We start from the raw sequence: 20,199 nt of genomic DNA, 5'->3' as shown, positions 1-20,199 counted from the left end.
GTAGGACAGTAGTTCAGGTGGCTGTTTGTCTCTGTAGGGCAGTAGTTCAGGTGGCTGTTTGTGTAGATGCTGTTTGTCTCTGTAGGACAGTAGTTCAGGTGGCTGTTTGTCTCTGTAGGACAGTAGTTCAGGAGGCTGTTTGTGTAGATGCTGTTTGTCTTTGTAGGACAGTAGTTCAGGTGGCTGTTTGTGTAGATGCTGTTTGTCTTTGTAGGACAGTAGTTCAGGTGGCTGTTTGTGTAGATGCTCTCTGTCTTTGTAAGGCAGAAGATCAGGTGGTTGCCCTTGTACTTAATCTGCCTTCTATCGCTCCTATCGTCATGGTTACACTTTCCTGAAAACAATGACTCCATACTTTGCTGAAACCTGTTCTGCCAGTTCATGTCCTTAAAGACTAGAATGTTCCAATATGGTTGGCCAAAAAGATGACAAGATAGTTCACACATGCATCATTCAGTGTTAATGTCAAACAGATATGTTAAATTTTTGGTTCGTCCATAACCTGTTTCCTGCTTGTTGCAGGCCGTGTTAACAGGAATCCTTTTCTCTAACTAGAGGTCATGTGATTTCATGAGAATATGTTTCTGCAGTGAGAGGGTAATGCATGTCAAGGTGTCCTTGGATGAATGTCAACTAGATTTATAAACAGCATTGTTAAATTAACTGTTGTAATAAAAAACATCAATGCTGTAATTTTCTTTATGTTGGTTAGCTTTTAAAATGTTTGATTGTCACAGACATCAGATTGTTTCATTGAATTGTGTTGTTTTACAGGGTAAGTCATAGTAGTGTGACATGTGCAGTGTAATGTGTTGTTTTACAGGGTCAGGCATAGTAGTATGATAGGTGTTGTTTTACAGGGTCAGTCATAGTAGTATGATAGGTGTTGTTTTACAGGGTAAGTCATAGTAGTATGATAGGTGTTGTTTTACAGGGTAAGTCATAGTAGTATGATAGGTGCAGTGTAATGTGTTGTTTTACAGAGTAAGTCATAGTAGTATGATAGGTGTTGTTTTACAGGGTCAGCCATAGTAGTATGATAGGTGCAGTGTAATGTGTTGTTTTACAGGGTCAGGCATAGTAGTATGATAGGTGCAGTGTAATGTGTTGTTTTACAGGGTCAGCCATAGTAGTATGATAGGTGTTGTTTTACAGGGTCAGTCATAGTAGTATGATAGGTGTTGTTTTACAGGGTAAGTCATAGTAGTATGATAGGTGTTGTTTTACAGGGTCAGTCATAGTAGTATGATAGGTGTTGTTTTACAGGGTCAGCCATAGTAGTATGATAGGTGCAGTGTAATGTGTTGTTTTACAGGGTCAGCCATAGTAGTATGATAGGTGCAGTGTAATGTGTTGTTTTACAGGGTCAGCCATAGTAGTATGATAGGTGCAGTGTAATGTGTTGTTTTACAGGGTCAGCCATAGTAGTATGATAGGTGTTGTTTTACAGGGTCAGCCATAGTAGTATGATAGGTGTTGTTTTACAGGGTCAGCCATTGTAGTATGATAGGTGTTGTTTTACAGGGTCAGCCATAGTAGTATGATAGGTGCAGTGTAATGTGTTGTTTTACAGGGTCAGGCATAGTAGTATGATAGGTGCAGTGAAATGTGTTGTTTTACAGGGTCAGCCATAGTAGTATGATAGGTGTTGTTTTACAGGGTCAGGCATAGTAGTATGATAGGTGTTGTTTTACAGGGTCAGTCATAGTAGTATGATAGGTGCAGTGTAATGTGTTGTTTTACAGGGTCAGTCATAGTAGTATGATAGGTGCAGTGTAATGTGTTGTTTTACAGGGTCAGTCATAGTAGTATGATAGGTGTTGTTTTACAGGGTCAGTCATTGTAGTATGATAGGTGTTGTTTTACAGGGTCAGTCATAGTAGTATGATAGGTGCAGTGTAATGTGTTGTTTTACAGGGTCAGTCATAGTAGTATGATAGGTGCAGTGTAATGTGTTGTTTTACAGGGTCAGTCATAGTAGTATGATAGGTGTTGTTTTACAGGGTCATTTTTCTCAGATTCACTGTTTGTGTAGATGCTGTTTATCTTTGTAGGACAGTAGTTCAGGTGGCTGTTTGTCTTTGTAGGGCAGTAGTTCAGGTGGCTGTTTGTGTAGATGCTGTTTGTCTTTGTAGGGCAGTAGTTCAGGTGGTTGTTTGTCTTTGTAGGACAGTAGTTCAGGTGGCTGTTTGTGTAGATGCTGTTTGTCTTTGTAGGGCAGTAGTTCAGGTGGCTGTTTGTCTTTGTAGGACAGTAGTTCAGGTGACTGTTTGTGTAGATGCTGTTTGTCATTGTAGGACAGTAGTTCAGGTGGCTGTTTGTGTAGATGCTGTTTGTCTTTGTAGGACAGTAGTTCAGGTGGCTGTTTGTCTTTGTAGGACAGTAGTTCAGGTGGCTGTTTGTCTTTGTAGGACAGTAGTTCAGGTGGCTGTTTGTGTAGATGCTGTTTGTCTTTGTAGGACAGTAGTTCAGGTGGCTGTTTGTCTCTGTAGGGCAGTAGTTCAGGTGGCTGTTTGTGTAGATGCTGTTTGTCTCTGTAGGACAGTAGTTCAGGTGGCTGTTTGTCTCTGTAGGACAGTAGTTCAGGAGGCTGTTTGTGTAGATGCTGTTTGTCTTTGTAGGACAGTAGTTCAGGTGGCTGTTTGTGTAGATGCTGTTTGTCTTTGTAGGACAGTAGTTCAGGTGGTTGTTTGTGTAGATGCTCTTTGTCTTTGTAAGGCAGAAGATCAGGTGGTTGCCCTTGTACTTAATCTGCCTTCTATCGCTCCTATCGTCATGGTTACACTTTCCTGAAAACAATGACTCCATACTTTGCTGAAACCTGTTCTGCCAGTTCATGTCCTTAAAGACTAGAATGTTCCAATATGGTTGGCCAAAAAGATGACAAGATAGTTCACACATGCATCATTCAGTGTTAATGTCAAACAGATATGTTAAATTTTTGGTTCGTCCATAACCTGTTTCCTGCTTGTTGCAGGCCGTGTTAACAGGAATCCTTTTCTCTAACTAGAGGTCATGTGATTTCATGAGAATATGTTTCTGCAGTGAGAGGGTAATGCATGTCAAGGTGTCCTTGGATGAATGTCAACTAGATTTATAAACAGCATTGTTAAATTAACTGTTGTAATAAAAAACATCAATGCTGTAATTTTCTTTATGTTGGTTAGCTTTTAAAATGTTTGATTGTCACAGACATCAGATTGTTTCATTGAATTGTGTTGTTTTACAGGGTAAGTCATAGTAGTGTGACATGTGCAGTGTAATGTGTTGTTTTACAGGGTCAGGCATAGTAGTATGATAGGTGTTGTTTTACAGGGTCAGTCATAGTAGTATGATAGGTGTTGTTTTACAGGGTAAGTCATAGTAGTATGATAGGTGTTGTTTTACAGGGTAAGTCATAGTAGTATGATAGGTGCAGTGTAATGTGTTGTTTTACAGAGTAAGTCATAGTAGTATGATAGGTGTTGTTTTACAGGGTCAGCCATAGTAGTATGATAGGTGCAGTGTAATGTGTTGTTTTACAGGGTCAGGCATAGTAGTATGATAGGTGCAGTGTAATGTGTTGTTTTACAGGGTCAGCCATAGTAGTATGATAGGTGTTGTTTTACAGGGTCAGTCATAGTAGTATGATAGGTGTTGTTTTACAGGGTAAGTCATAGTAGTATGATAGGTGTTGTTTTACAGGGTCAGTCATAGTAGTATGATAGGTGTTGTTTTACAGGGTCAGCCATAGTAGTATGATAGGTGCAGTGTAATGTGTTGTTTTACAGGGTCAGCCATAGTAGTATGATAGGTGCAGTGTAATGTGTTGTTTTACAGGGTCAGCCATAGTAGTATGATAGGTGCAGTGTAATGTGTTGTTTTACAGGGTCAGCCATAGTAGTATGATAGGTGTTGTTTTACAGGGTCAGCCATAGTAGTATGATAGGTGTTGTTTTACAGGGTCAGCCATTGTAGTATGATAGGTGTTGTTTTACAGGGTCAGCCATAGTAGTATGATAGGTGCAGTGTAATGTGTTGTTTTACAGGGTCAGGCATAGTAGTATGATAGGTGCAGTGAAATGTGTTGTTTTACAGGGTCAGCCATAGTAGTATGATAGGTGTTGTTTTACAGGGTCAGGCATAGTAGTATGATAGGTGCAGTGAAATGTGTTGTTTTACAGGGTCAGCCATAGTAGTATGATAGGTGTTGTTTTACAGGGTAAGTCATAGTAGTATGATAGGTGTTGTTTTACAGGGTCAGTCATAGTAGTATGATAGGTGTTGTTTTACAGGGTAAGTCATAGTAGTATGATAGGTGTTGTTTTACAGGGTCAGTCATAGTAGTATGATAGGTGTTGTTTTACAGGGTCAGTCATAGTAGTATGATAGGTGCTGTTTTACAGGGTAAGTCATAGTAGTATGATAGGTGCAGTGTAATGTGTTGTTTTACAGGGTCAGCCATAGTAGTATGATAGGTGTTGTTTTACAGGGTCAGTCACAGTAGTATGATAGGTGTTGTTTTACAGGGTAAGTCATAGTAGTATGATAGGTGCTGTTTTACAGGGTAAGTCATAGTAGTATGATAGGTGCAGTGTAATGTGTTGTTTTACAGGGTCAGCCATAGTAGTATGATAGGTGTTGTTTTACAGGGTAAGTCATAGTAGTATGATAGGTGCTGTTTTACAGGGTAAGTCATAGTAGTATGATAGGTGCAGTGTAATGTGTTGTTTTACAGGGTCAGCCATAGTAGTATGATAGGTGTTGTTTTACAGGGTCAGCCATAGTAGTATGATAGGTGTTGTTTTACAGGGTCAGCCATAGTAGTATGATAGGTGTTGTTTTACAGGGTAAGTCATAGTAGTATGATAGGTGTTGTTTTACAGGGTAAGTCATAGTAGTATGATAGGTGTTGTTTTACAGGGTCAGTCATAGTAGTATGATAGGTGTTGTTTTACAGGGTAAGTCATAGTAGTATGATAGGTGTTGTTTTACAGGGTCAGCCATAGTAGTATGATAGGTGTTGTTTTACAGGGTCAGTCATAGTAGTATGATAGGTGCTGTTTTACAGGGTCAGCCATAGTAGTATGATAGGTGTTGTTTTACAGGGTAAGTCATAGTAGTATGATAGGTGTTGTTTTACAGGGTAAGTCATAGTAGTATGATAGGTGTTGTTTTACAGGGTAAGTCATAGTAGTATGATAGGTGTTGTTTTACAGGGTAAGTCATAGTAGTATGATAGGTGCTGTTTTACAGGGTAAGTCATAGTAGTATGATAGGTGCTGTTTTACAGGGTAAGTCATAGTAGTATGATAGGTGCAGTGTAATGTGTTGTTTTACAGGGTCAGCCATAGTAGTATGATAGGTGTTGTTTTACAGGGTAAGTCATAGTAGTATGATAGGTGTTGTTTTACAGGGTCAGTCATAGTAGTATGATAGGTGTTGTTTTACAGGGTCAGTCATAGTAGTATGATAGGTGCAGTGTAATGTGTTGTTTTACAGGGTAAGTCATAGTAGTATGATAGGTGTTGTTTTAAAGGGTCAGCCATAGTAGTATGATAGGTGTTGTTTTACAGGGTCAGCCATAGTAGTATGATAGGTGCAGTGTAATGTGTTGTTTTACAGGGTCAGCCATAGTAGTATGATAGGTGCAGTGTAATGTGTTGTTTTACAGGGTCAGCCATAGTAGTATGATAGGTGCAGTGTAATGTGTTGTTTTACAGGGTCAGCCATAGTAGTATGATAGGTGTTGTGTAATGTGTTGTTTTACAGGGTCAGCCATAGTAGTATGATAGGTGCAGTGTAATGTGTTGTTTTACAGGGTCAGCCATAGTAGTATGATAGGTGCAGTGTAATGTGTTGTTTTACTGGGTCAGCCATAGTAGTATGATAGGTGTTGTTTTACAGGGTCAGCCATAGTAGTATGATAGGTGTTGTTTTACAGGGTCAGTCATAGTATTATGATAGGTGCAGTGAAATGTGTTGTTTTACAGGGTCAGTCATAGTAGTATTATAGGTGTTTATCAGACCATGTGGACACCTCCTAGTGATGGGGTTGTTAGGAGTGTTTATCAGACCATGTGGATACCTCCTAGTGGTGGGGTTGTTAGGAGTGTTTATCAGACCATGTGGACACCTCCTAGTGGTGGGGTTGTTAGGAGTGTTAATCAGACCATGTGGACACCTCCTAGTGGTGGGGTTGTTAGGAGTGTTTATCAGACCATGTGGACACCTCCTAGTGGTGGGGTTGTTAGGAGTGTTTATCAGACCATGTGGACACCTCCTAGTGGTGGGGTTGTTAGGAGTGTTTATCAGACCATGTGGACACCTCCTAGTGGTGGGGTTGTTAGGAGTGTTTATCAGACCATGTGGACACCTCCTAGTGGTGGGGTTGTTAGGAGTGTTTATCAGACCATGTGGACACCTCCTAGTGGTGGGGTTGTTAGGAGTGTTTATCAGACCATGTGGACACCTCCTAGTGGTGGGGTTGTTAGGAGTGTTTATCAGACCATGTGGACACCTCCTAGTGGTGGGGTTGTTAGGAGTGTTTATCAGACCATGTGGACACCTCCTAGTGGTCTGGTTGTTAGGAGTGTTTATCAGACCATGTGGACACCTCCTAGTGGTGGGGTTGTTAGGAGTGTTTATCAGACCATGTGGACACCTCCTAGTGGTGGGGTTGTTAGGAGTGTTAATCAGACCATGTGGACACCTCCTAGTGGTGGGGTTGTTAGGAGTGTTAATCAGACCATGTGGACACCTCCTAGTGGTGGGGTTGTTAGGAGTGTTTATCAGACCATGTGGACACCTCCTAGTGGTGGGGTTGTTAGGAGTGTTTATCAGACCATGTGGACACCTCCTAGTGGTGGGGTTGTAAGGAGTGTTTATCAGACCATGTGGACACCTCCTAGTGGTGGGGTTGTTAGGAGTGTTTATCAGACCATGTGGACACCTACTAGTGGTCTGGTTGTTAGGAGTGTTTATCAGACCATGTGGACACCTCCTAGTGGTCTGGTTGTTAGGAGTGTTTATCAGACCATGTGGACACCTCCTAGTGGTGGGGTTGTTAGGAGTGTTTATCAGACCATGTGGACACCTCCTAGTGGTGGGGTTGTTAGGAGTGTTAATCACCCCATGCTTCAGCCTATGTATTTATAGACACTATGCTGCATCAGTTGATACAGGTGATAATGTAGACAGACAAACCCCATGCTTCAGCCTATGTATTTATAGCCACTATGCTGCATCAGTTGATACAGGTGATAATGTAGACAGACAAAACCCATCATGTTTCAGCCTATGTATTTATAGCCACTATGCTGCATCAGTTGATACAGATGATAATGTAGATAGACAAACCCCATCATGCTCCAGCCTATGTATTTATAGCCACTATGCTGCATCTGTTGATACAGGTGATAATGTAGATAGACAAACCCCATCATGCTTCAGCCTATGTATTTATAGTCACTATGCTGCATCAGTTGATACAGGTGATAATGTAGATAACTAACCCCATGCTTCAGCCTATGTATTTATAGACACTATGCTGCATCAGTTGATACAGGTGATAATGTAGATAGACAAACCCCATGCTTCAGCCTATGTATTTATAGACACTATGCTGCATCAGTTGATACAGGTGATAATGTAGATAGACAAACCCCATGCTTCAGCCTATGTATTTATAGGCACTATGCTGCATCAGTTGATACAGGTGATAATGTAGATAGACAAACCCCATGCTTCAGCCTATGTATTTATAGGCACTATGCTGCATCAGTTGATACAGGTGATAATGTAGATAGACAAACCCCATGCTTCAGCCTATGTATTTATAGGCACTATGCTGCATCAGTTGATACAGGTGATAATGTAGATAGACAAACCCCATGCTTCAGCCTATGTATTTATAGTCACTATGCTGCATCAGTTGATACAGGTGATAATGTAGATAGACAAACCCCATGCTTCAGCCTATGTATTTATAGTCACTATGCTGCATCAGTTGATACAGGTGATAATGTAGTGAGACAAACCCCATGCTTCAGCCTATGTATTTATAGACACTATGCTGCATCAGTTGATACAGGTGATAATGTAGATAGACAAACCCCATGCTTCAGCCTATGTATTTATATGTATTATATTTAATACATTTACAAAGTTATCCTCTATCACAGTTTAATACATTTACAAAGTGATCCTCTATCAAAATTTAATACATTTACAAAGTGATCCTCTATCACAGACAACCAGCTTCAATCAGACAACCAGCTTCAATCACTACAATGTAGACCATAATATGGCAGAGGAAAAACACATAACTCCCATGTTTTCTGGCATATTTTCCAACCTTAAAAACCTCCCAGTTATTACTGTATGAATTGTTATTCATGGCGTTGTTCCAGAAGTGTGTAATTACATTGTTTATCTCCATCTGGACCAACTCATGTTTTAATATAGAGCTATTAAGCTTCCAATAGGATGCTCTGCCAGGGCCATTATCAGAGATAAACAGTGTAATGTCAATATAAACAGCTCTATGGTCAGTAAGGGCCATTATCAGAGATAAACAATGTAATGTCAATATAAACAGCTCTATGGTCAGTAAGGGCCATTATCAGAGATAAACAGTGTAATGTCAATATAAACAGCTCTATGGTCAGTAAGGGACATTATCAGAGATAAACAGCTCTATGGTCAGTAAGGGCCATTATCAGAGATAAACAGTGTAATGTCAATATAAACAGCTCTATGATCAGTAAGGGCCATTATCAGAGATACACAGTGTAATGTCAATATAAACAGCTCTATGATCAGTAAGGGCCATTATCAGAGATAAACAGTTTAATGTCAATATAAACAGCTCTATGGTCAGTAAGGGCCATTATCAGAGATCAACAGTGTAATGTCAATATAAACAGCTCTATGATCAGTAAGGGCCATTATCAGAGATAAACAGTGTAATGTCAATATAAACAGCTCTATGGTCAGTAAGGGCCATTATCAGAGATAAACAGTGTAATGTCAATATAAACAGCTCTATGGTCAGTAAGGGCCATTATCAGAGATAAACAGTTTAATGTCAATATAAACAGCTCTATGGTCAGTAAGGGCCATTATCAGAGATAAACAGTGTAATGTCAATATAAACAGCTCTATGGTCAGTAAGGGCCATTATCAGAGATAAACAGTGTAATGTCAATATAAACAGCTCTATGGTCAGAAAGGGCCATTATCTGAGATAAACAGTGTAATGTCAATATAAACAGCTCTATGGTCAGAAAGGGCCATTATCAGAGATAAACAGTGTAATGTCAATATAAACAGCTCTATGGTCAGTAAGGGCCATTATCAGAGATAAACAGTGTAATGTCAATATAAACAGCTCTATGGTCAGTAAGGGCCATTATCAGATAAACAGTGTAATGTCAATATAAACAGCTCTATGGTCAGTAAGGGCCATTATCAGAGATAAACAGTGTGATGTCAATATAAACAGCTCTATGACCAGAAAGGGGAGTGACCAGGATGTTAACAGAAATAGCCTGTTTATCAAAACATTGAGACACCAACCAAACATCTGTGGTGATTGTCTGGAGCGGGTCTTATTACTCCAAGTGGAAGACTAGTCATTAGGAAACTTTACTCTCCAAATATATATCATATTAAACCTTTCCATAAACTGCCTCAAACTTATATTCATAGAAATGGACTCTCATCTTTCAATTAAATGATTCTGAGAAATATTAAAATCCCCACCTACTATAAGTAAAGCATTAGGGAACTTGGTTAGCCAATGGAGAATACGCTTTTCCGAAGATTCAAGTCACTGATCATTTTCAAGTTTGGAATTGAACCAATAAATGTTGGTAATAATGATGATGATGATGTTACAGTTGATGACAAGACAAAGGAAGTGACCAATAGGGTCCCAGTCTGAGTGTAAAATACTTCCATTGAAATGATTCATTAGAGTGGTGACTCCAGCAGAGAGTTCAGAACCAGGAGAGAGACACAAATCATTTCCCCACTGACATCTGTAGAAGTTGACCTCAATCTGTTTTAAGCTGTTTGGCAATATAAAAATAAGGCTTTGTGCTTTACATGATTTCTTAACCCCCCGGCATTGAGTGGAACTACAGACAACGACAAGGTGGAATATAGAACAGAAAGTACTACGAGATAAACAACAATTACAAACTCTAGTAAAACTGAGAAGAAACCAGAGCTGCACAACATATAGATTTAAATGATTGAGTGAGAATAGTGAAACATAACAAAGATAACTGTCAGACCTCCATATAGATGTAAATGACTGAGTGAGAATAGTGGAGCATAACAAAGATAACTGTCAGACCTCCATATAGATTTAAATGATTGAGTGAGAATAGTGGAGCATAACAAAGATAACTGTCAGACCTCCATATAGATTTAAATGATTGAGTGAGAATAGTGGAGCATAACAAAGATAACTGTCAGACCTCCATATAGATTTAAATGACTGAGTGAGAATAGTGGAGCATAACAAAGATAACTGTCAGACCTCCATATAGATTTAAATGACTGAGTGAGAATAGTGGAGCATAACAAAGATAACTGTCAGACCTCCATATAGATGTAAATGACTGAGTGAGAATAGTGGAGCATAACAAAGATAACTGTCAGACCTCCATATAGATTTAAAAGACTGAGTGAGAATAGTGAAGCATAACAAAGTTAACTGTCAGACCTCCATATAGATTTAAATGACTGAGTGAGAATAGTGGAGCATAACAAAGATAACTGTCAGACCTCCATATAGATTTAAATGACTGAGTGAGAATAGTGGAGCATAACAAAGATAACTGTCAGACCTCCATATAGATTTAAATGACTGAGTGAGAATAGTGGAGCATAACAAAGATAACTGTCAGACCTCCATATAGATTTAAATGATTGAGTGAGAATAGTGGAGCATAACAAAGATAACTGTCAGACCTCCATATAGATTTAAATGACTGAGTGAGAATAGTGGAACATAACACAGATAACTGTCAGACCTCCATATAGATTTAAATGATTGAGTGAGAATAGTGGAGCATAACAAAGATAACTGTCAGACCTCCATATAGATTTAAATGACTGAGTGAGAATAGTGGAACATAACACAGATAACTGTCAGACCTCCATATAGATTTAAATGACTGAGTGAGAATAGTGGAGCATAACAAAGATAACTGTCAGACCTCCATATAGATTTAAATGACTGAGTGAGAATAGTGGAGCATAACAAAGATAACTGTCAGACCTCCATATAGATTTAAATGATTGAGTGAGAATAGTGGAGCATAACAAAGATAACTGTCAGACCTCCATATAGATTTAAATGACTGAGTGAGAATAGTGGAGCATTACAAAGATAACTGCCAGACCTCCATATAGATTTAAATGACTGAGTGAGAATAGTGGAGCATAACAAAGATAACTGTCAGACCTCCATATAGATTTAAATGACTGAGTGAGAATAGTGGAGCATAACAAAGATAATGTCAGACCAAGAAACAACAAAGCTCACTGCCTTCACTGCAGGTAAAAACAGCGAAAGGGAGAGAAAAAATAAAATAATAAATATCCATTACTCCAGTAGTCCTGTGCAGAACAAAAGTTAATTCACCTCAGAGCTGGGAGTGAGATCTGCTCACATCAGAGGTAGATAACTAGGTATGTTGACTATCAGTTACAGTCTGGGAGTGAGATCTGCTCACATCAGAGGTAGATAACTAGGTATGTTGACTATCAGTTACAGTCTGGGAGTGAGATCTGCTCACATCAGAGGTAGATAACTAGGTATGTTGACTATCAGTTACAGTCTGGGAGTGAGATCTGCTCACATCAGAGGTAGATAACTAGGTATGTTGACTATCAGTTACAGTCTGGGAGTGAGATCTGCTCACATCAGAGGTAGATAACTAGGTATGTTGACTATCAGTTACAGTCTGGGAGTGAGATCTGCTCACATCAGAGGTAGATAACTAGGTATGTTGACTATCAGTTACAGTCTGGGAGTGAGATCTGCTCACATCAGAGGTAGATAACTAGGTATGTTGACTATCAGTTACAGTCTGGGAGTGAGATCTGCTCACATCAGAGGTAGATAACTAGGTATGTTGACTATCAGTTACAGTCTGGGAGTGAGATCTGCTCACATCAGAGGTAGATAACTAGGTATGTTGACTATCAGTTACAGTCTGGGAGTGAGATCTGCTCACATCAGAGGTAGATAACTAGGTATGTTGACTATCAGTTACAGTCTGGGAGTGAGATCTGCTCACATCAGAGGTAGATAACTAGGTATGTTGACTATCAGTTACAGTCTGGGAGTGAGATCTGCTCACATCAGAGGTAGATAACTAGGTATGTTGACTATCAGTCTATGACCGTCCTCAAGGAGGATCATCAGCATGTTTCCACTGTCCATACCTGCCTACACCTTTAACACCAGAGACAACATGATTCATGTTTCCACTGTCCATACCTGCCTACACCTTTAACACCAGAGACAACATGATTCATGTTTCCACTGTCCATACCTGCCTACACCTTTAACACCAGAGACAACATGATTCATGTTCCCACTGTCCATACCTGCCTCCACCTTTAACACCAGAGACAACATGATTCATGTTCCCACTGTCCATACCTGCCTACACCTTTAACACCAGAGACAACATGATTCATGTTTCCACTGTCCATACCTGCCTACACCTTTAACACCAGAGACAACATGATTCATGTTCCCACTGTCCATACCTGCCTACACCTTTAACACCAGAGACAACATGATTCATGTTTCCACTGTCCATACCTGCCTACACCTTTAACACCAGAGACAACATGATTCATGTTCCCACTGTCCATACCTGCCTACACCTTTAACACCAGAGACAACATGATTCATGTTCCCACTGTCCATACCTGCCTACACCTTTAACACCAGAGACAACATGATTCATGTTCCCACTGTCCATACCTGCCTACACCTTTAACACCAGAGACATCATGATTCATGTTCCCACTGTCCATACCTGCCTCCACCTTTAACACCAGAGACAAAATGATTCATGTTTCCACTGTCCATACCTGCCTACACCTTTAACACCAGAGACAACATGATTCATGTTTCCACTGTCCATACCTGCCTACACCTTTAACACCAGAGACAACACGTTCTCATTTACAATTGCGACCTGGCCAAGATAAAGCAAAGCAGTTCGACACATACAACAACACATGGTTACACATGGAGTAAAACAAACATACAGTCAATAATACAGTGAAAAATAAGTCTATATACAATGTGAGCAAGTGAGGTAAGGGAGGTGAAAGGCAAACCAAATATATATATAAATAAATAAAAATATAAAAAAGGCCATGGTGGCGAACTAAATACAATATAGCAAGGTAATAAAAAATACATTAAAAAAGACACTGGAATGGTTGGTTTGCAGTGGAAGGAAGTGCAAAGTAGAGATAGAAATAATGGGGTGCAAAGGAGCAAAATAAATAAATGAATACAGTAGGTAAAGAGGTAGTTGTTTGGGCTAAATTATAGATGGGCTATGTACAGGTGCAGTAATCTATGAGCTGCTCTGACAGCTGGTGCTTAAAGCTAGTGAGGGAGATAAGTGTTTCCAGTTTCAGAGATTTTTGTAGTTCGTTCCAGTCATTGGCAGCAGAGAACTGGAAGGAGAGGCGGCCAAAGGAAGAATTGGTTTTGGGGGTGACCAGAGAGATATACCTGCTGGAGCGCATGCTACAGGTAGGTGCTGCTATGGTGACCAGCGAGCTGAGATAAGGGGGGACTTTACCTAGCAGGGTCTTGTAGATGACCTGGAGCCAGTGGGTTTGGCGACGAGTATGAAGCGAGGGCCAGCCAACGAGAGCGTACAGGTCGCAGTGGTGGGTAGTGTATGGGGCTTTGGTGACAAAACGGATGGCACTGTGATAGACTGAATCCAATTTATTGAGTAGGGTTTTGGAGGCTATTTTGTAAATGACATCACCGAAGTCGAGGATTGGTAGGATGGTCAGTTTTACAAGGGTATGTTTGGCAGCATGAGTGAAGGATGCTTTGTTGCGGAATAGGAAGCCAATTCTAGATTTAACTTTGGATTGGAGATGTTTGATGTGAGTCTGGAAGGAGAGTTTACAGTCTAACCAGACACCTAGGTATTTGTAGTTGTCCACATATTCTAGGTCAGAGCCGTCCAGAGTAGTGATGTTGGACAGGCGGGCAGGTGCAGGCAGCGATCGGTTGAAGAGCATGCATTTAGTTTTACTTGTATTTAAGAGCAATTGGAGGCCACGGAAGGAGAGTTGTATGGCATTGAAGCTCGCCTGGAGGGTTGTTAACACAGTGTCAAAAGAAGGGCCAGAAGTATACAGAATAGTGTCGTCTGCGTAGAGGTGGATCAGAGAATCACCAGCAGCAAGAGCGACATCATTGATGTATACAGAGAAGAGAGTCGGTCCGAGAATTGAACCCTGTGGCACCCCCATAGAGACTGCCAGAGGCCCGGACAACAGACCCTCCGATTTGACACACTGAACTCTATCAGAGAAGTAGTTGGTGAACCAGGTGAGGCAATCATTAGAGAAACCAAGGCTGTCGAGTCTGCCGATGAGGATGTGGTGATTGACAGAGTCAAAAGCCTTGGCCAGGTCAATGAATACGGCTGCACAGTAATGTCTCTTATCGATGGCGGTTAAGATATCGTTTATGACCTTTGAGCGTGGCTGAGGTGCACCCATGACCAGCTCTGAAACCAGATTGCATAGCGGAGAAGGTATGGTGGGATTCGAAATAGTCGGTAATCTGTTTGTTGACTTGGCTTTCGAAGACCTTAGAAAGGCAGGGTAGGATAGATATAGGTCTGTAGCTGTTTGGGTCAAGAGTGTCCCCCCCTTTGAAGAGGGGGATAACCGCAGCTGCTTTCCAATCTTTGGGAATCTCAGACGACACGAAAGAGAGGTTGAAAAGGCTAGTAATAGGGGTGGCAACAATTTCAGCAGATAGTTTTAGAAAGAAAGGGTCCAGATTATCTAGCCCGGCTGATTTGTAAGGGTCCAGATTTTGCAGCTCTTTCAGAACATCAGCTGACTGTATTTGGGAGAAAGAGAAATGGGGAAGGCTTGGGCGAGTAGCAGAGGGGAGGGCAGTGCTGTTGACCGGGGTAGGGGTAGCCAGGTGGAAAGCATGGCCAGCCGTAGAAAAATGCTTATTGAAATTCTCAATTATAGTGGATTTGTCGGTGGTGACAGTGTTTCCTATCTTCAGTGCAGTTGGAAGCTGGGAGGAGGTGTTCTTATTCTCCATGGACTTTACAGTGTCCATATCAAGAAGACTTTATAACTGCCCTGATAGGCTCTTTACTGACAACTCTAATAGGACAATTATATCAAGAAGACTTTATAACTGCCCTGATAGGCTCTTTATTGACAACTCTAATAGGACAATTTGGGTCGACATGGAAGAAGAACTTAATGCCCCATTTGGAGCATCATATTATCTGAATGAACATCTGGGACTGCAGAATCCCATAATGTCCCATAATGAATCAGATTACATGGAGAGGGGGACCTGATCCTAGATCATAATGAATCAGATTACATGGAGAGGGGGGACCTGATCCTAGATCATAATGAATCAGATTACATGGAGAGGGCCTGATACTAGATCCTAATGAATCAGATTACATGGAGAGGAGGACCTGATCCTAGATCATAATGAATCAGATTACATGGAGAGGGGGGACCTGATCCTAGATCATAATGAATCAGATTACATGGAGAGGGGGGACCTGATCCTAGGTCATAATGAATCAGATTACATGGAGGAGGACCTGATCCGAGATCATAATGAATCAGATTACATGGAGAGGAGGACCTGATACTAGATCATAATCAATCAGATTACATGGAGAGGGGGGACCTGATCCTAGATCATAATGAATCAGATTACATGGAGAGGGGGGACCTGATCCTAGATCATAATGAATCAGATTACATGGAGAGAGGGGACCTGATCCTAGATCATAATGAATCAGATTACATGGAGAGGGGGACCTGATCCTAGATCATAATGAATCAGATTACATGGACAGGGGGACCTGATCCTAGATCAGCACTCCTCCTCTGGGACACTGCCTGTGTGAAACCGAACACATAGTTGTAAAGTCTAGTTACAGCAGGTGTTTACTGCCATCTAGTGGAAGATACCAATAAAACACTTTATTATCAGGGTGGGGAGACGGCTGAGCTGAAACAGAAAGTAAAGTTGTTCTTTTGGAAAGGATCCATTTTGAGGACAGAGCTAAAAACACAATATGGAGAGAACTGACAAATAAAGTAAGTATTTCTGAACAATAATCTATTCTAAAGGACAGAGTAAGAGAATGAATACCTGTAATGAGATACTACTAGTTAGTAGAACTGCTACTTGAGCTGAGTTGCTGACAGACAGCAGTTTTCAAAGTGTAAACTAATCAGTAGTCCCACGTGTTATCAGTAAAATGTCTGGTAAAGATGGTGGAGGAGCTTTTCAATTATATGGTTTTATGTTAATCTCAGGGTTTCTCAATTCTTTTCTAGCACTTACACACCTGATTCAACTAATCATCAAATATTTTAAGACAGTTTAATATTTGAGGCATACAAATGAACATTCTCAAATTAAAACCTTTTGGGTTTGTCGGCCTGTTAACAATTTTTAAAGTCCGACAGTGATGGAAAAAACACAACTAAACCTGGTTTCCAGTAAATTATATGTTTAGCTAAGATAATGTAAGAGAGTGCCCTGCTACAGTGGGGATGTTCGTTTTGCATGGCCCGGTGATACGGTTGAATGGAAATTAATTTTACAGACCAATGGAATGGTGTAAAATGCGTTTTGTTCCCCGGGCAAAACGAATTCACCCAGTGACCGTTACTTTATTTCCTGATATGAAATGTAAAGTAACTTTGTAGCCGACGCAGTTCCAGAATGTCTGTTGAAACTGTGTCTCATATGGAACGTTAGAACAGTGGTGGAAACAGAACTCAGTTCTCAAACTGGAGTAAAAGGAAAGATTCCTTCATAGAACATGACTCAAGTAAAAGTGAAAGTCACACAGTAAAATACTACTTCAGTAAAAGTCTAAAAGTATTTGGTTTTAAATATTATTAAGTATCAAAAGTAAAAGTAAAGTAGTAATAATACAAAATTCCTTATATTAAGCAAACCAGATGGCACAATTTTCTTGTTATTTTAATTTACGCATTGCCAGGGTCACACTCCAACACTCAAACATCATTTAAAAACCAAGCATTTGTGTTTAGTGAGTCTTCCAGATAAGAGGCAGGAGGGATGACCAGGAATGTTCTCTGTTTAGTGAGTCTGCCAGATAAGAGGCAGTAGGGATGACCAGGGATGTTCAACTGATAAGTGTGTGAAATAGACCATTTTCCTGTCCTGCTAAGCATTCAAAATGTAACGAGTACTTTTGGGTGTCAGGAAAATGTATGGAGTAAAAAGTACATAATTTTCTTCATGAATGTAGTGAAGTAAAAGTAAAAGTTGTTAAAATATAAATAGTAAAGTAAAGGACAGATACCCAAAAAAACTACTGAAGTAGTACTTAAAAGTATTTTTACTGAAATACTTTACACCACTGCATTAGAAGACAGTTACATGTGTTGATTTGAAGGAAAGACAGGCAGATTCTGGTAGGTAGGCTACAAACTATTATAAAGTTAGGTCGTTGTACGACATTCAACAGTCACAGTAGGTTTGAGCTACAGTATGATCACTAATCATGCCGACCAACCTGATGGTCTCTGTTGGAAATGTTGTGAAAAGTATCTGGCCTCGGCTATAAATATCTGGCATTACTCATCTCATATGTATATACTGCATTCTATACTATTCTACTGTATCTTAGTCTATGTATTACTCATCTCATATGTATATACTGTATTCTATACTATTCTACTGTATCTTAGTCTATACCGCTCAGACATTGTGACCAATACAATTTGATTTGATTTAGATTAGGCTATATACACTACATGACCAAAAGTATGTGGACACCTGCTAGTCGAACATCTCATTACAAAATCATGTCCATTCATATGGAGTTGGTCCCCCCCTTTGCTGCTATAACAGCCTCCACTCTGCTGGGAAGGCTTTCCACTAGATGTTGGAACATTGCTGCTGGGACTTGCTTCCATTCAGCCACAAGAGCATTAGTGAGGTCGGGCACTGATGTTGGGTGATTAGGCCTGGCTCGCAGTCGGCGTTCCAATTCATCCCAAAGGTGTTTGATGTAGTTGAAGTCAGGGCTCTGTGCAGGCCAGTCAAGTTCATCCACACCGATCTCGATAAGCCATTTCTGTATGGACCTTGCTTTGTGCACGGGGACATTGTCATGCTGTAACAGGAAAGGGACTTCCCCAAACTGTTGCCACAAAGTTGGAACACTAGAATTGTCTAGAATGTTATTTTATGCTGTAGCGTTCAGACTTCCCTTCACTAGAACTACGGGGCCCGAACCGCCCCAGACCATTATTCCTCCTCCACCAAACTTTACAGTTGGCACTATGCATTCGGGCAGGTAGCGTTTTCCTGCCATCTGCCAAACCCAGATTCGTCCGTCGGACTACCAGATGGTGAAGCGTGATTCATAACTCCAAAGAACACGTTTCCACTGCTCCACAGTCCAATGGTGGCGAGCTTTACACCACTCAAGCCGATGCTTGGCATTGCACATGGTGATCTTGTGTGCGGCTGCTCGGCCGTGGAAACTGATTTCTTGAAGCTCCCGACGAACAGTTATTTTGCTGTTTGGAACTTGGTAGTGAGTGTTGCAACCGAGGACAGACCATTTTTATGCGCTTCCGCTCTCGGCGGGCCCGTTCTGTGAGCTTGAGTGGCCTTCCACTTCACAGTTGAGCCGTTGTTGCTCCTAGACGTTTCCGCTTCACAATAACAGCACTTACAGTTGACCGGAGCAGCTATAGCAGGGCAGGAATTTGAAGAGCTGACTTTGTTGGAAAGGTGGCATCCTATGACGGTGCCACGTTGAAAGTCACTGAGCTCTTCAGTATGGGTCATTCTACTGACACTGTTTGTCTATGGAGATTGCATGGCTGTCTGCTCAATTTTATACACCTGTCAGCAACAAGTTTGGCTGAAATATCTAAATCCACTAATTTGAAGGGGTGTCCACATACTTTTGTATATGTAGTGTAGACGCTCTGTCCTGCTACTGGTAGGCCTATAACATTATGTGAACTGACCTGAACAGGTTTAGGCTGGTCATCTATGATATGTAGGTTATATACAGTACATTCTCTGTCCTGCTACTGGTAGGCCTATAACATTATGTGAACTGACCTGAACAGGTTTAGACTGGTCATCTATGATATGTAGGTTATATACAGTACATTCTCTGTCCTGCTACTGGTAGGACTATAACATTATGTGAACTGATCTGAACAGGTTTAGGCTGGTCATCTATGATATGTAGGTTATATACAGTACATTCTCTGTCCTGCTACTGGTAGGCCTATAACATTATGTGAACTGACCTGAACAGGTTTAGGCTGGTCATCTATGATATGTAGGTTATATATAGTACATTCTCTGTCCTGCTACTGGTAGGACTATAACATTATGTGAACTGATCTGAACAGGTTTAGGCTGGTCATCTATGATATGTAGGTTATATACAGTACATGCTCAGTCCTGCTACTGGTAGGACTATAACATTATGTGAACTGACCTGAACAGGTTTAGGCTGGTCATCTATGATATGTAGGTTATATACAGTACATTCTCTGTCCTGCTACTGGTAGGACTATAACATTATGTGAACTGACCTGAACAGGTTTAGGTTTAGTTTAGCTGGTCATCTATGATATGTAGGCTATAGCTGAGGTATAGACCTTGATCTGCATATCACTAACAAACTGCTATTATACATTATAACCTAGTCTACTTTACATAATATAACATCTACATATCACTAACAACCCACTACTATACATTATAACCTAGTCTACTTTACATAATATAACATCTACATATCACTAACAAACTGCTATTATACATTATAACCTAGTCTACTTTACATAATATAACATCTACATATCACTAACAAACTGCTATTATACATTATAACCTAGTCTACTTTACAT

The 20,199-nt window shown here is 40.4% G+C and overlaps 1 protein-coding gene across 1 annotated transcript in view; it reads left to right on the top strand.

Annotated features, from left to right (window-relative positions):
• The first annotated feature begins 16,229 nt into the window (after window positions 1-16,229).
• LOC129833881 (NLR family CARD domain-containing protein 3-like) overlaps window positions 16,230-20,199 on the top strand; it is a 67,588-nt gene continuing 63,618 nt past the window's right edge. Inside the window, exon 1 of the mRNA XM_055898727.1 lies at window positions 16,230-16,371. The gene's annotated coding sequence lies outside the window, so the exon portion shown is untranslated. The remainder of the gene's footprint in view (window positions 16,372-20,199) is intronic.

The sequence above is a fragment of the Salvelinus fontinalis genome, chromosome 34, assembly GCF_029448725.1.
Source record: "Salvelinus fontinalis isolate EN_2023a chromosome 34, ASM2944872v1, whole genome shotgun sequence".
Classification (NCBI taxonomy): domain Eukaryota; kingdom Metazoa; phylum Chordata; class Actinopteri; order Salmoniformes; family Salmonidae; genus Salvelinus; species Salvelinus fontinalis.
Note: the sequence above shows the minus strand (reverse complement) of the source record. Positions and strands in the feature narration are given on the sequence as shown.